The sequence below is a fragment of the Musca autumnalis genome, unplaced genomic scaffold (assembly GCF_047663935.1).
Source record: "Musca autumnalis isolate F117 unplaced genomic scaffold, ASM4766393v1 scaffold_1, whole genome shotgun sequence".
NCBI lineage: Eukaryota > Metazoa > Arthropoda > Insecta > Diptera > Muscidae > Musca > Musca autumnalis.
This window is the reverse complement of record NW_027411644.1, coordinates 205,340,839-205,358,608: the sequence shown is the minus strand read 5'-3', so window position 1 is coordinate 205,358,608 and position 17,770 is coordinate 205,340,839. Positions and strand designations below refer to the sequence as shown.

The 17,770-nt window shown below is 35.1% G+C and overlaps 1 long non-coding RNA gene across 1 annotated transcript; it reads left to right on the top strand.

Moving 5' to 3' along the window:
• The first annotated feature begins 6,962 nt into the window (after window positions 1–6,962).
• Window positions 6,963–7,277, top strand: LOC141391056 (uncharacterized). Its single transcript, XR_012409548.1, has 2 exons — window positions 6,963–7,034; window positions 7,101–7,277. It is a non-coding gene; the product is annotated as an uncharacterized lncRNA (long non-coding RNA).
• Window positions 7,278–17,770: the final 10,493 nt, after the last annotated feature.

The window sequence follows — 17,770 nt, the reverse complement described above, 5'->3', positions numbered from 1 at the left end:
TACGTAGTTTTCTCGGAAAAAATCATGAAAAATGAATTTTATTGAGCTTTACAACTGGGGTTCTCCTTTTAAGGCTAAGCACAATAAAATGTTGGTTTGCATCCAGTTTGAAACTTGGTCATGAAATGCTTATAATTTTTATTGCATGTAGTCCTTATGATTAGTATTGCCCTTTCTAATGAATACGTAAGGAAAAACTAACACATTAGCCAATATAGGCCAAAATATAGGAAAAAGTTAAAAATTTATGCACATTTTATAATTTTTAGTGGTATAGGAATTCACTCTCGGAGTCGACCCGGAGTCGGAGTCGGAGCCGGAGTCGTGAAAAATACTCGTCTGGAGTCGAAGTCGGAGTCGAGCAAAAAATACCTCGACTCCGAAACCCTGATTTAGAGCGGTATTGTGTTTTTCGTGGGCAAGTCCATATTTCCTGAAAAAAAAACTGAAAAATATTCTGTGACGAACTGAAATGACTGGTGGGAGCAAAATCTTTTAAAAGGAATGACTTCCAAAACAAAATCTACTTCCAAAATGAACTATGTCGGTCCGGTCCATAGGTACCTTATCCGCAACACTTGTGATCATGATATAATCCACATTTTGTCGCCAAGTTCATACGTCCGAAAATGGGTACACAATTCTGAAAATCTCCTAATACATAGCTTTAGGTTAAAGGATTTTGGTTGTGTGGCCCCTATTCGATCTGTCCATAGATGAAAATTTCAGTTCACACAGACTCAGGGTATATTCCTGTCCACAAAGCCGACTGATTCTTGTTGAGATTTTGAAGAAGAAGAGAATCTGTTTCCGATCAGTATTTTTTTTTTTATTTTATTTTTTTTTTTTTTTGATTTCGTTTGTCGTCACAAAGTCCTTTGTCAAAGCAGGAAAAAGGAACATTTCTACAAATGTGCATCCATAATTCCCAAAATACAATTCAAAGAGTAACACTATGCAACACTGAAAATGCAAACAACTTCTAGTATGAATTTTTTGAAAATAAATGTTTAGACTACAAAAACCCTAGTAGGGTTTTGTACTGTCAGATCCAGTTCGGATTTTAAGGCGTCATCTAAATCGGGCTAAATCTACACGTTTTTTCATTTATCAGGCCTTTATCTCAGAAACGAATAGGAATTTGGCCTTGCAGTCTTTAGCAATATTGTAGCCCTGTACTAGTACAACTTATCTTCTGAAAAACCCACATAAGAAAAAATCCTTCTACGGCATCAAAATCTATAAAATATAGAAAATTTTACATAACTGCTGACATTTTGGTCAGTATGGGCTAAACTATTGGGAGTTGAACCAAGTAACCTTTTGCAAAAATCTTCCAAATAAAGCTCTCAACAACTCTTTAGAACATTCTGAAACTCTAAAATGCTTACTTCATGTTGTTTCAGCAGTATTTTGCATCATATCTTTTACAACACGTATGTCAAACACAGTTCACACCAACAGTTTATTCTCGCATTTCGGATTTCACAACATTATTGATATTTTTATTAAATCGTCGTTGAAAAATGTACTGAAAACAACAGCATAGAGGCATTTTACAACAATGACATGTTCTGAAGAGTTGTGTATTACATTCCAGGGAATATTTTTCCAAAAGAAAATATTCAGAAAAAATTAACGGTTGTGGAGATACGGTGCGAAATGTATAAAAATTGTGGAATTTTTGTATATATTTTGAAATTTGAGGCAATAAATGCAGTTTTTCGATTTCATTATTTCCCCAAATATTTTATTCTTGTCCTTATCTGCAAATTTGCTTCAGAGGTCAGAAGAAGATTCGCATTGGTTTCAGAGATATAGCGCCGAATTTCTTTAAAAACTCAATATTTAACCATGTTTAGATGGGGCCATAAAATCCGAGCGGGATCTCGCACAACAAAACCCAACTAAGGTTTCTTGTCGTTTGGGTCTGTACTTTCAAAAGATCACATTAAAAATGTTGCACAGTGTAATCGACAGAAAAAAATCCCTGAAGTTGAAATTCAATGTATTTTCGAAATATTGGAAATAATATGCAATAAATAAAATATAAATATTGACCTCAAGCTCATTAATCTTGGTTTTATTAACATTCGAAAGGTAGAACAAAACATAAAAGTACGACAGAAAAATCCTTTTTTGTACAATAGACATTTACTAATTTGTAACAAGAGACCAGTTTCTAATAATCTCAACGAACGAGACTGCGGTGGAACAGAAGTTTTATCATAAAAAATGGTTGGTATAGTTCTTTTTTTGCAAATTTGAAACATAATAAAGAATAAGGACCACAAGAATGTTTTTTTCTAGATATTGTTTACAAGCCAGTAAACATCTTGTTCTGAACTCAACAAAACTTTGAGTCAGCCTAAAATTACTATTAAACGCTTAAACAGCACCTTAAAACTTACCAACAACTATGCAGAAAATTGCTCAAAAAACCTAACTTCTTCATTATTTCATACTTTCAATAAGTAAACCAATGTAGTTGACCCAAATACTTTACATATTTCTTTAAAAATCGAAAACTTTTTAAAATTTTACTCAAAAATTAAAAAAAAATGTGTAACATAAGCTAATATCCTATGGGAACAAAAATCATTTCGGCGTGTCTTAACGACACCACTTGCAGAGAAGCTGTACATGGCTGAAATACTCAGGAAACGTGGCCAACATTACAGAGTAGTATTTTGCCACGGTTGAAAATTTGGTGCTGTCTTGCCTGGGCATTCTGAGTGCAAGGCGGGTGTGCATACCATTGCACCAACGTGGCACCCAGCCTTGTAACTATGTATAAAATCATACTCTGTTCTGCTTTCCAATATGTTTGATTTTTAAGTTAACCTTCATTTGCATTAAGAACACTATAAGTACGGGGTAGCAAAATAACACCCTTTTATTTATCTTTTTTATACCCTCCGTCTGTGGTAATCACTCTAGCATCCACAAAAATGGAGATAGGACGCTGAAATTTTGGGAAAATGCGTCTTTTGTTTGCAGGCAGGTCAAGTTCGATGATGGGCTATATCGGTCCACGTTTTGGTATAGCCCCCATATAACGGTACTCCCCGATTTACGGTATTTTGACGTTTTTAGCTACATTATCAGACCGATTTGGCTATAATTTGACATTTAGGGTTCTTAAGTGTCAATAAACATATATAACAAAACTTGTGGACATAGGTTCACGTTTTGGTATAGCCCCCATATAACGGTACCCTCCGATTTGCGGTATTTTGACGTTTTTAGCTACATTTTTAGACCGATTTAGGTATAATTTGACATTTAGGGTTCTTAAGTATCAATAAACTTATATAACAAAAGTTGTGGACATAGGTCCACGTTTTGGTGTAGCCTCCATATAACGGTACCCCCCGATATACGGTATTTTGACGTTTTTAGCTACATTATCAGACGGATGTAGCTATAATTTGACAGTTAGGGTTCTTAAGTATCAATAAACTTATATAACAAAAGTTGTGGACATAGGTTCACGTTTTGGTATAGCCCCCATATAACGGTACCCCCCGATTTGCGGTATTTTGACGGTTTTAGCTACATTTTCAGACCCATTTGGCTATAATTTGACATTTAGGGTTCTTAAGTGTCAATAAACATATATAACAAAACTTGTTGACATAGGTCGACGTTCTGGTATAGCCTTCATATAACGGTACCCCCGATTTGCGGTATTTTGACGTTTTTAGCTACATGTTTAGACCAATTTAGCTATAATTTGACATTTAGGATTCCTAAGTATCAATAAACATATATAACAAAAGTTGTGGACATAGGTCCACGTTTTGGTATAGCCCCCATATAACGGTACCCCCCGATATACGGTATTTTGACGTTTTTAGCTAAATTTTCAGACCGACTTAGCTATAATTTGACATTGACTTATATATTAGAAGTTGTGGACATAGGTCCACGTTTTGGTATAGCCCCCATATAACGGTACCCCCCGATTTGCGGTATTTTGACGTTTGTAGCTAAATTTTCAGACCGATTTAGCTATCAATTGACATTTAGGGTTCTTAAGGGCAACTAAACTTATATAACAAAAGTTGTGGACCTAGGTCCACGTTTTGGTATAGCCCCCATATAACTGTACCCCAGATTTACGGCATTTTGACGTTTTTATCTACATTTTCAGACCGATTTAGCTATCAATTGACATTTAGGGTTCTTAAATGTCAATAAACTTATATAACTAGTGGACATAGGTCCATGTTTTGGAATAGCCCCCATATAACGTTACCGCCCGATTTCAGGTATTTTGAGAATTTTACCAACAAGTTTTCACCGAATTATCTGTAATTTGAACATTTGACATTTGAAATTCTTAGTGGTCACCACACCTCTCCACCAAAAATTGTCAAGAAAGCCCCCATATAACGGTACCTCCCGATTTTCAGTAATTTGATGATTTTAGCTACAATATTAAACCGAATAAGCAGTAATTTGACATTTGAAGTTCTTAGTGGTCACAACACCTCTCCATCAAAAATTGTCAACATAGGTCCATGTTCGGATATAGCTCCCATGTAACGGTACCTCCCAATTTTTAGTAATTTGGCAATTTTAGCTACAATTTTTAACATAACTAACTGTAATTTGACATTTGAAGGTTGTAGTGGTCAACACACATCTGCATCAACAATTTTCAACATAGCCCCAATATAACGATACTTCCCTATTTTCGGTACTTTGAGGATTTTACTTAAAATATTTAACCGAACGTAGGTCCATGTTTTTGTATAGCCCCAAAACAAACCTCCCGATTTTCCGTACCTTAGCTTTATTTTTTGGACGAACTTTCTGTAATTTGAAATTTAAAAGTCAACAAAAATTCTGCAACAAAAATTGTTCATTCAAGTTCATATTTTCGTATAGCCCAGATACCTCCGAACTAGCTGTTAATGACATTTGAAGTTCCCACGTTATGTACCGATTTTCGATATTTTGAGGATTCTAGCTAAATTTTTTAACCGAATTAGGAGTTATTTGACATTAAAGGCTCTCATCAAAAACTGTCAACATAGGCCATGTTTTATTATAACCCCTATATAACAGTACCTCCCAATTTCTAGCCCACCAAAAATTGTCAACAGCTAGATATAGGCACCATAAAAAGGGCCTCCAGAATGAAGCATTTTATGTACATTATCTGACATTTTAACGTACACACTTAAAGTTGGGGACAGGAATGAATATTTCATGGTGGAGGGTATGAAAAGTTCGGCCAGGCCGAACTTAACACTTTTTTACTTGTTTCTTCATAAATAAATGGAAATATTTCCAAAAATTAAGAACAAAAAATTAAATAATCCAAATTACAAAGCTCGTGGCATCAGATAGCTTACAGTTTAATAAGATTTCAACCTGCCCAGGCATAAAGGTGAATTTACATGATTTTACTGTTGTCCCTGAATATCGTTGTGCTACGGCAAATTGCAGTACATGTTTTGGCATTGCTTAAAAAGCAGTTTCTACGTTTTTCTCTGGCGAATACGTATATATTTTTTGGATGTAATCGGCATGGTTTCAATGATGTTGTTGCTTTTCTTGTTGGTTTTTTTTTCTCTACCGCTCTCTATTGTTTGTCCACACTTCAGTTATAGGCGTACGAACATTCCATTCCCTGTTAAAAATCCATCATCAGCGAAATCCAAACGACGACGCGTAATAAAGATAAGCTCTGTGTTTACTGTCAGAAGACGAAAAAAAAAAAATTACGAAATTTATGAGATTCCCTTAAAATTTATGACACTATATTTCTCTGGTTTGGTGGGGTTGTTTCTCTCCGGCATTAACCAGTGAAGAAAAATTTATTGCCAATCAGTTGTGTGAGTTCGTTGTGTGTGTGTGAGAGTTTTCTGTCATTGCGTGGAATTAATCTAGGGTCATATGCCAGGATTGTGTCATTCTCTTTAAAGGATTTATCAATAGAAAGGCAGTGATTGGAATTCATACTTTAGGTGTTCATGAAAATGAGAGAAGGGCGATTGCTTGATTGTCGACCCACATATAATTGAAATTTAACAGAAATGCTTGCAAATTTCTTTACTCGATATTAGAGAAAATATATAGAAAATGTATGTCTAAATCTTTATTGCAGGCCACGATTGCAATAGAGCGTACTAAGGCTCAGGTTAGTCATGTAACCCACGTTCCGTGAGAGTGATATCTATAATTAAGTAAAATAATGTTTATTGAACCAATTAATAATTATTTCCTCTTATATTTTAATGTTCGGTAAAAATAGCATTTATATGATAAATTTTTATTGTAGCAAAATCATTTGCTATCAATAAAAATTAATTGTGATCAATACCAAAGTCTGTGGTCAGAGTTAGAACTGATGAAAAAAGCGCACTTAAAATCTTCTTAATGTGAGGCAATTATATTGAAAACATTATGTTTTCAAATTGAAAGCCTTGGGCAAAATCTCTACGAAATAAAAAAGAACAACACAAATCACCAAAACGAAATGAAACAATAAATTCTATGTGCAATACTTCCATTAAATTACATTACACTTTCGAACATTTATGTGTGTGTTTGTGTTACATTTCCAGAACGTAAATACATATGCATAAATTACTACCCAATAGAAAATCCAGTCTTCGATGACATTTTCGTCGACGATTCGTTGACGATATTTCCGAAATTGTCATGAACGACAATTTGCATGACTATGTCTTGCATTGTGTCTTGGTAACAGACCAAAAATACTCAAAAAGTGTGCTTTGAAACAATTGTTCACATATTTATTCAAATATAAAATTTTCGATTTGTAATAAATGCAATATTAAAAAAATCATAAAATTCGGAATCCGCGTCAAGATTTAAACTGATTTTATTTATACAGAGTGCATAAAATGGTAAGTTAGAATATATATGAAGATTAGATTACTTATTATTTGATATGACATTATAAATCATTATAGTTATAATTTTTATGCATGTACATATGTAGGTTGAAGTCATGGATAAGTTTGAAAACTGCAACATGACGCTTGTGGAATATGGTAAGATTTTAGAAGATTATATTGACTATCTTCAAACATTTATTTAAAATATTTTCTTTCTTGTAGAATCCGTAAATAAAGGGAGATCGCCGCCTCTGTCGGCTGCAGTTAGAAGCGGGGCGTGGCAAAGCTCGAAGAAAATTGTGGCTTGTAGAACATACGTGAGCTTTATATTATAAGTTTGTGGATATATTGTATTTTATAATTTAATAAAAACAAAAAACTGACACACGACAACATAAATGACATTGTCTTTAATTGTGTCGTCAATGACAAATAGCAGGACAGTGTCTGTAAAACAGTCGTCGACGAAATAGGGGTTTTTTGTCTTCGAAGTCGTCGTCGACGACAGCTTCGCTTACCCTGTCGCCCAAGTTGTCGTGCATGAATACTGGGACACTTGTGTGAAAAAGTCGTCAACGATCCCAAAGGGCTGTCTGCAAAGAGTCGTGAACGAATTGGAAATGTCGTGCATGATTCATCAATGTTGTCTTAAAGACATTTTCTATTGGGTAATGATGATGTTTTGTGTATCTGTGGTGCGTACATACTCATGTGTGCTTTTTACCCAAGTGTGTGTGTACACACAAGTTATCACCATCAATTGCTTTGTTTCAAGGGGAATAGGTGCAATAAATAGATGTTAAGGAAAAATTATCACCAACAATAAAATTAAGTTAATCAGATAATGGCTAAATAAACAAATTATTTTTAAGGGAGCAATTTATCCAAATAAAGGACGAGTAAAAATATATAATCGAACAATAATGCAATTAAGATATGATTTTATGGAATCAAATATGAGTTTGAGTATAAACAACTAAAAAAACATTAAGTTCGGCCGGGCCGTACCATACACTCCTCCATGAAATATTCGTAACTTATATGGAAAAATTAATTTTCAAAATTTTATGTGTATATATTTTTTTGAGCTCTGACACACTCAATACTTAATTTTTGCTAATTCAGTTAGTCAAAAACGGGCGATACTGTTATATGGGGAGTTGGCCAAAGGCCACAACTTTCGATAGAGAAGTTTTTAACCACTGGGAATCATACATGCAAAGGTACATCAAATCTTGCCCGAAAATGTAGATAAAAACTAAAAACCTGAAATCGGTGCTACCGTTTTATAGGCTCATACCAAAACCTTGACAATTTTTGTTGGGGATGTTTTGTGACCACTTGGAAACTCAAATGTAAAATAACAGGTAGTTCGGTCAAAATATGTAGGCAAATCCTTAAAATGCCGAACATCGAGAGAGGCCGTTATATGGGTCTATATGTAATGGGAAGTACTATTGTATGAGGTCTATACTTAAAGATGGGCCTATGTAGACAATTTTTGATGAAGTGTTGTGACCCCTAAGAACGTCAAAATGCAAATTACATCTACTTCCGATAAAAATTGTAGTTAAAAATCCTCCAAAGACTAAAAATCGATAGGTTATGTTATATCGGGGCTATACAAGAACATTGCCCGATATAGCCCATCTTCGAACTTGACCTACCTTTAGATGAAACATAATCGGGTCAAAAATATGTATCAATAGAAATCTGAAAATGTATGAAAATCGTACCGTTGCATGGGGGCAATTCCCAAAACTTGTACGTATGTCCACAATTTAGCTTACAGTTTAATAAGATAAGATAGCTTACAGTTTAATAAGATTTCAACCTGCCCAGGCATAAAGGTGAATTTACATGATTTTACTGTTGTCCCTGAATATCGTTGTGCTACGGCAAATTGCAGTACATGTTTTGGCATTGCTTAAAAAGCAGTTTCTACGTTTTTCTCTGGCGAATACGTATATATTTTTTGGATGTAATCGACATGGTTTCAATGATGTTGTTGCTTTTCTTGTTGGTTTTTTCTCTCTACCGCTCTCTATTGTTTGTCCACACTTCAGTTATAGGCGTACGAACATTCCATTCCCTGTTAAAAATCTGAAATGTATGAAAATCGTACCGTTACATGGGGGCAATTCCCAAAACTTGTACGTATGTCCACAATTTTCGTGGAGAAGTTTTGTTGAGTTCTAGGAATCCTAAATGGCAAATTATATCCAATTAAGTCCCAAACTGTAGTTAAACACAACAAGTACGACAGGCTTATTGTCGGACAGGGCCGAGCATGTGATACCCTACACCACTACACCTGGGCACTATTTTCCAAGGAATTTCTTTTATATGATTGCAACATATTTTAGCCGTCCGGTCACACACACATAATTTGATATACATAGCAACATACCAGAGATATAGAATATACATATATATACGCCGCCATTATTGGAAACGCAAGGTACAGTATCGGACAAAACATTTGCAACTGAGACATACAATTTATTTTTAGCGCTTTAATATTTGTAAAAACCAAATTTTTCTTCAGTTTTTCAACATTATTACACGTATTGAGCCTTCGTAATTCGAAGAAAACACCTATAATTAGTTTTTGTACCTTATAGCGTACTTTAAAAAATATCCCATATTTTAGCAAGACAAAACAATTGCAATTCACTCCGTCGCTATATAAGTAAGGCTCAAAATTATGACTTTTTACATTATTTTTGTGTCACATCCAGATTTTTATTAGTTAAGGGTTTCTTCAAGACTGAATACATCAATTTATAAAAATAGAAAAATTACATAATGAATAGGATCGGAATAATTTTAATTTGGAACTTGATAAGTTATGATAAGACCTAGGGAATCGTTTAACAGTAGAATATAATCTAGAACAGTGTTAATCACCACTGGGCTCGCGAGCCGTGTCTGTGTGAACACACACAATCTAAATTGTGGTGAGTTTCAACGATACTCTCACCACCGATCGGCTTCTTTGTTTTAGCAATGAATTAACGCACACGATGTTTATGTAGAGAGGAATAGGAGCGGTTGCATTTGTAGTTGTTGGTGAACACTGATCTAGAATTATCTTTAATAAAAATAGCTAAAAAACTTTTTAAGTTAAACGGTTTTATGTTAAACATACATTGCAATGTTTAAGATAAATGTACTAAAAACCAAAAAATAATAAATTAGATACAGTCGTGGGAATTATAAACATATGCATAGACTAGACTAAAATAAAACCGTGGGGCACGTCAATTGCCTACAAATTATCGACTTAATGTGCGATAGAAGAATCGTTTAATTCGTCGTTAGGCGGTTGGCCCGCAGACGGTGAGGAAATTACTTACTATTTTCTTGCTCATGGAAATTCCAATAGTTATACACTCCATGTAAATAAAAGAGATGTTTCAACTAGTTTATCGTTGGACATTCACACTGCTGGCTGGAATCGTTTCACTGCTCGTAGTTTGTCTTTAATCGACAAAGTACTACTCGCTCACCACTATGAAACCCTAAAACTCGCTTATAATCGAGCTTGCTAGCTTGTTTCCACATTCTAGCCCTACTTATCACACGTCCATCGTTGTCGGTTGAACAACTGCCTAATTATAGTGTAGCATTACAAAACAAACATTTTAATCAACGATTGTAGACAATTGACGTGTCCCACGGTTTTATTTTAGTCTAGTCTATGCATATGTTTATAATTCCCACGACTGTATCTATTTTATTATTTTTTGGTTTTTAGTACATTTATCTTAAACATTGCAATGTATGTTTAACATAAAACCGTTTAACTTAAAAAGTTTTTTACCTATTTTTATTTTCTAGTTTTTAGTTTTTATTTCGCATTCTGTTTAATTCATTTAGTGCTTCATTATTGTAAGGTTTCTTGGCCGTTAGTTTATTGCAGTCCAACTCCTCTATACGTAGTCCCTGCAAAGATCTTACTCTACTAAGAGCCACGTAGGCTTGACCTGCTTCAAACAGTTTCGCACCTAAGTATACGACTGCGTGATCCACAGTGCTGGCCTGCATTTTATGTATTGTAGAAGCCCATGATAGTATTAAAGGTAACACACATCTGTGTGTATCGCTCCCGTTGTTTTGTTAACCTAGCTTCATATTCTTCAGGCGTTTCTGACGCTATCATCTGTGTGTATCGCTCACGTTGCTTTGTTAACCTGGCTTCATATTCTTCAGGCGTTTCTGACGCCGTCATTTGTGTATATCGCTGACGTTGCTTTTTTAACCTGGCCTCATATTGCTCAGGTGTTTTTGACGCTAATTGTTCCCTTCGTTTCTGTAATCGACTATTTCTATCACCTTCACTTTCTTTAGCTCGTTTTGCTTTATACCTTTCTTTCGCTTTTTGAAGCCTTGAAGTTTACGTTGTGTTGCAGTTTCTGTTTTATTTGTGTTTGTATTTTTTATATATTTTTTTACCATTTTGTTCCCACGAGTAATGGACATTTAAACGGTCGACACCCCCAGAGGTCCAATAAAGGGGCAAGGCTATGTACAACAAGATGCGCCTGAGTCTTGAGGGGAAAACGCTAACGACATATCATTTTTATCCACCCTAATGCCATACAGTCCCCAACACGATAATAAATCTTGACTTGGGTGGTGGATTCAGGCTGGATTAATCAGATACCTAAATTACAGATTCAATTTCTAAATTTAAATCTTAATTATACGCCATTTAGTGGCTGCGCCCATCTTAAATATTGAGGTTGTATAGTGCACTGCATTCTTCTTGTCAAGCCCTTTTATTTGATACCCAAATTGGTGGGATTGATAAAAAATAGTTATCAGCCATTTGGTAGCTGCGGCCATCTTAGATTTCAATTTTATTCTACTTGTAGAGACCTTTCATTTGATACCCATGTTGATGGGATTGATAAAACCTATGTTATCCGCCATTTTGTAGCGGCCGCCATCTTGGATTTCAATTTTTATAGTATATTGTATTCTGCTTGTTGAGCCCTTTCATTTGATACCCATATTGATGGGATTGATAAAACCTACGTTATCCGCCATTTTGTAGCGGCCGCCATCTTGGATTTTAATTGTATATAGTACATTGTATTCTACTGGTTGAGCACTTTCATTTGATACCCATATTGATGGGATTGATAAAACCTACGTTATCCGCCATTTTGTAGCGGCCGCCATCTTGGATTTCAATTTTTTATAGTATATTGTATTCTGCTTGTTGAGCCCTTTCATTTGATACCCATATCGATGGGATTGATAAAACCTACGTTATCCGCCATTTTGTAGCGGCGGCCATCTTGAATTTATAATGATAATGAATAAATATAATTGTATTGTCACCAAAATCCAAAGTGTATACAAAATTTCAGATTAATCGGTTGACAGGAAGAGGGTCAAATTTGAATTACTAAATTTGACCCAAGAATAAATAATAAAACAAACAGGGTGAGCTAAATAAAACCATTTAAAAATAGCTTATAGTTGAATACGAAGCCCATACAAAATAAATTAAATGCTTTTTTTCACGTTTTTGAGTGATTTAGTCTGCTGAAGTCCATAAAACGAGGCCCTGCTGTGAATAACGGACCCATACCTGGCCCATTTATGGAGGTTTCTTAAAACGACAGAAGTCAAAAATGTTAGTTTTGTATCGGAATTAACCTTAGACAGCCTGTTCTTAATTTTTTGAAATTTTGCCTGTTAGGGCGAAGATAATTTTTATACCCTCCACCATAGTATGGAGGGTATATTAAGATTGTTTTTCCGTTTGTAACGCATTGAAATACTCATTTGGGATCAGGGTAAAATTCTGAGTCGATCTGTCCATGTCCGTCCGTCCGTCTGTGGTAATCACTCTAGCATCCACAAGAATGGAGATAGGACGCTGAAATTTTGGGGAAATGCGTCTTTTGTTTGATGGGCTAAGTAGGTCCACGTTTTGGTCCACCTCCCGATTTTCAGGAATTAGATGATTTTAGCTACAATATTAAACCGAACTAGCAGTAATTTGATATTTGAAGTTCTTAGTGGTCACAGCACCTCTCCATCAAAAATTGTCAACATAGGTCCATGTTTGGATATAGCTCCCGTATAACGATACCTCCCGATTTTCGATACTTTGAGGATTTTACTTAAAATGTTTAACCGAACGTACACATATAGGGGTACCTCCGAACTAGCTGCTAATGACATTTGAAGTTCCCACCTTATGTACCGATTTTCGGTATTTTGAGGATTTTAGCTAAAATTTTTAATCAAATGAGGAGTTATTTGACATTAAAGACTCCCATCAAAAACTGTCAACATAGGTCCATCACGGTGCTCTTGAAACAATTTTAAATGGAAGGTGCATACACCTCGAAAGTTTTTGCGGATTCTGAAACTACAATGTTTATAGACGAGAAAAATCAAAAAACAAAAAAAAATCGCCGGAGCGCTTTTTAAATAAATCGCGATTTAAGTTGACATTTTTAGGGGTTATTTAGGTTTTCACGATTTTGCTTAGAAACCGCAATACCTATCAAAAAGAGACTAAAGAAAATGTTGTAGCTATGAAAATTCTCTACAAGATTGACCTTTATGGTATTCTCGGCGGTTTTCAATGGTCAAATTGGGACAATTCATATTCAATTCAATTCTGTATCGCCCCTTATAAAACAATGTCATGACTGCAAATTCCCAACTTAAACTTATATATCTAAAAAAATGTTACAACTTAGGATAAGTTACTGAAGCCAGTCTTGTAGAGAATTTTCACATCTTTAAAATTTTCCCAGGTCCCATATCGATAAGACTTACCGTATTCAAGCAAAATCGCGAAACCCTAACAAAAAAACCTAAAAATGTAAACTGAGCTTCATTATCTCAAAAATGATACAGGCTGGGAAAAATGATAAACGTCAATCCTATAGAGAATTTTCACAGCTACAACAGTTTCTTAGCTCCATTTCGATTGGACTTGCGGTTTCCAAGCAAAATCGTGAAAACCAAAAAAAAAAAAAACACCAAAAAATGTGAATTTTTACCGCGATTTAGTTAAAAATCCCTACAGCGATTTTTTCTTGTTTTTGGATTTTTCTCATCTATGAAAACTGCTGTTTCAGAATTCACAAAAACTTTCCCTGTGTAAGCGGTTTTCATCAAAAGTTAGTTAAGGCGCACCCTTCATGACATTGTTTTGTAAGGGGGCGATACGGTCAGTGCATTGCCCCAATTTGAACTTCTATAATTCAAAAATGGTAAAAACTACGAAAATACCATAAAGGTCGATCTTGTAGAGAATTTTCATAGCTACAACATTTTCTTTAGTCCCATTTTGATAGGACTTGCGGTTTCTAAAAAAATCGTGAACACCTAAACAACCCTTAAAAATGTCAACTTAAATCGCGATTTATTTAAAAAGCGCTCCGGCGATTTTTTTCGTTTTTTGATTTTTCTTATCTATGAACATTGTAGTTTCAGAATCCGCAAAAACTTCCAAGGTGTAAGCACCTTCCATTTAAAATTGTTTCAAGAGCACCGTGCCATGTTTTATTATATATAACGGTACCTTCCAATTTCTAGCCCAAAATTGTCAACATACATAGTTAGATATAGGCACCATAAAAAAGGGGCCTCCCGAATGAAGCATTTTATGTACATTATCTGACATTTTAACGTACCCACTTACAGTTGGGGACAGGAATGAAAACTAATTATTCCATTTTAGTTCAGAATATTTTATGGTGGAGGGTATGAAAAGTTCGGCCTGGCCGAACTTAACGCTTTTACTTGTTAATCTTAATTTTATTGATTTTCTCTTTTAGAGTTATGCTTTATGATCGAAATTTTTTGCAAGTGGTTTAAACTGATTACTTAGACCAAACTAGCATCTATTGGCCAATATTATTCTTCTCTTTATTTCGAAACTGATGTTGTTTTTTTTGTGGAGGTGCCGAGATATATAAAGTCATTAATTAACTCCAATTTGTAGTATTCTTCTATTATACGTATTGAGTGGGGATGCCATAAATCTGCCACACCCACTTTGGCAGACTCTTTACAAATTTTTCTAAAGGTTCTGTTGATCAATCTATGATGTCGATGTTATCTACGTACGCCAGTAACGTTATTTCTTTATTGTACACAATGATCTTTTATCACGTTTCGCATATATACATATGTACATCACACGATAAACTGTGACCTTGTCTGAAACCCCGTTTTGTCTCGAAGAGGTTCTTGAACAGTTCGGCAGGCAGCCTGTTAGCTCCTGCTGCCTTATTATTCTTCAGACGATTAATTGCTTCCTTGACCTAACTTTGGCTAGGTGGTGCCGTCATTTGGGTATATTAATAGTCGCCCATATTCGATACCAAAATCTTAATGAAATGCTCTTTACAGATCCTCAGTACACTAACAGTATCAGGTACTAGGTTCCCTCCAATATCTTTGCAGGAGAATATGCCTGAACATACCCTTCAGTACCCCAAAATTTTAGGTGGATACGTTTTTTGACCACAAGAACCCTAAATTACTTATACTAGCTGATTCGGTTGTTATACCCTCCAGCATCTTATGGTGGGCATATTAAGTTTGCTTTTCCGTTTGTAACGTTTCCCATTGGTCACACAACATTTCCACCAAAACTCGGTCCACGTTTCGGTATAGCCGTCATATAACGGTATCTCCCGATTTTCGTTTTAGGTGCATTTTTTTGCCGAACTACCTGTAAGGCTCTACAAAAAGTTGTCAATTTCGCAATTCTGGAAAATACGTAATTTTTGCAAATTTCTGGAAAAAAGCTATTTCTTGGAAACTGTAACAGATATTGTGTGAATTGTTTTTTGTTAGGTAGGTAGAATTGTTGTCTTTAAGTTTCTCTAAATTACCGTAGCATTTACACGAAGTGAGCTATTTTATTTTTCCTCGGGTACTAAATTTTAGTGAAATTCCAAATTTGGTGGATTAGAACTTTTAGGGAATAGCTTGGAACAGGAATGATGCTCGAGAGTGTCCTCTTTCAGCCCATATATACTTTTGTGGCCGACAAGCTCCGTCAGCTTAACACCATTTTAAATTTTTTGAAATTACATGGGTAAAAATGTGTGTGTTTTTCCGTACCGTTTCCCATATACATAAATTACAGCTTTTTTACACGAATGAACATTTTTTAAGTATACGAAGGGCACTAAAAAACCTTCTGGCCTAGGCAAAACGCAGTGTCGCCAGGCGTCATTTGTTTTTTTTGGAAAGTTTGACATTTTTTAGCTTAAGTGCACTCAGGACAGTTTGACATATGACCATGTGTTTGGTTGTATACTGTAGCTTGAAAAAATCACTTTGCAAACAAATGGAATTTACTTGTGAACATTTTCGTCCGATAATTTTTCACAAATTTTGACGTGGATAATCACGGCAAGAGTGCATCGATCAAATTAAATCTTTGTATGTCGATAAAGGATCATCCTATACACCTAGAAAAACTGGTTTAATGAATTCAATCGTGGCCGACATTCGCCAAAAAACGAATGTCATGAAGGTCGTCCAAAATCGGACGTTGTGTAAGAAAGAAATAAAGTCGTACGAGAACGGATAATGCTAGATCGAAATGCTATATACCGTGAGATAGATGCACCCTTGAGCATTTCTTCCACCAACTAACATTGCATGAACTCCTGGCCGCAAAAATGATTTTAATTACAGTGTTTTATTTAACTTGCTTTGGTGTGTGTTTAGTTCAAATCTGGTAACTCATTTTTAACACAGTTGCAGTTTACCAATCGAACTAAAAATTTGCACACTTTTCATATGTGAATGACAATACATGAATATGAAATCAAAACCAATATTGGTCCATTTTTACACTGTTTTACAGTGTTTTATCTAAATTGCTTTTCAAATCTGGTAACCCCATATAACGGTACCACCCGATTTCCGGTATTTTGCTTTTTAAATCTGGTAACTCATTTTTTACGTAGTTGCAGTTGATCAATCGAACTGAAACTTTGCACACTTTTCAGATTTAGATGACAATACATCAATATGAAATTAAAACCAATATTGGTCCATTTTTACAGTGTTTTAACGGTGCACCACGGTGTTTTATTTGACTTGCATTTCAAATCTGGTAACTCATTTTTGACAAAGTTGCAGTTGACCAATCGAACTAAAACTTTGCCCACTTTTCAGATTTGGAAGACAATACACGAATTTGAAGCCAAATCCAACATGGCTTCATTTTTTCATATGGCCCCCATATAGCGGTACCACCCGATTTCAGGTATTTTGAGGATTTTATTTTCATTTTAGCCCGAAGTAGCTGGTATTTGGGATTCCCAATGATACAGACATTTCCCCACCGAAAATTGTGAACATAGGTCCAGGTTTTGGTACAGCCCCCATAGAGTGGTACCACCCGATTTCAAGTACATATTATGAGGATTTTATCTTCATTTTTGGCCCGAATTGGCTGTAACTTGGCAGTGGGACCCCCCATTGGTACAGAAACTTCCCCACCAAAAATTGGTCCATAGGTCCAGATTTTGGTATAGGCCCCATATAGCGGTACAAGGATTTTATCTTCATTTTTGGCAGAATTGGCTGCAACTTGCCATTTGGAGTCTCCAGTGGTACAGAAACTTTTCCGCTAAAAATTATTGGCATAAGTCCAGGTTCTGGTATAGCCTTAATGTAACGGTACTACACGATTTCAGGCATTTTAAAGTTTTTATCAAATGTTTGGCCTAAATTGACTATAATTTTATTCACAGTGGTCAAAAAAAATTTTATAAAAAAGTTAAAAATAAAAAAATAATTTAAAAAAATAAGTGTTTTATTTATAAATGCACTTAAAACTAGGAAATAATTTTTCGCTTAGCCTCAATAAGTATATTCTTTCT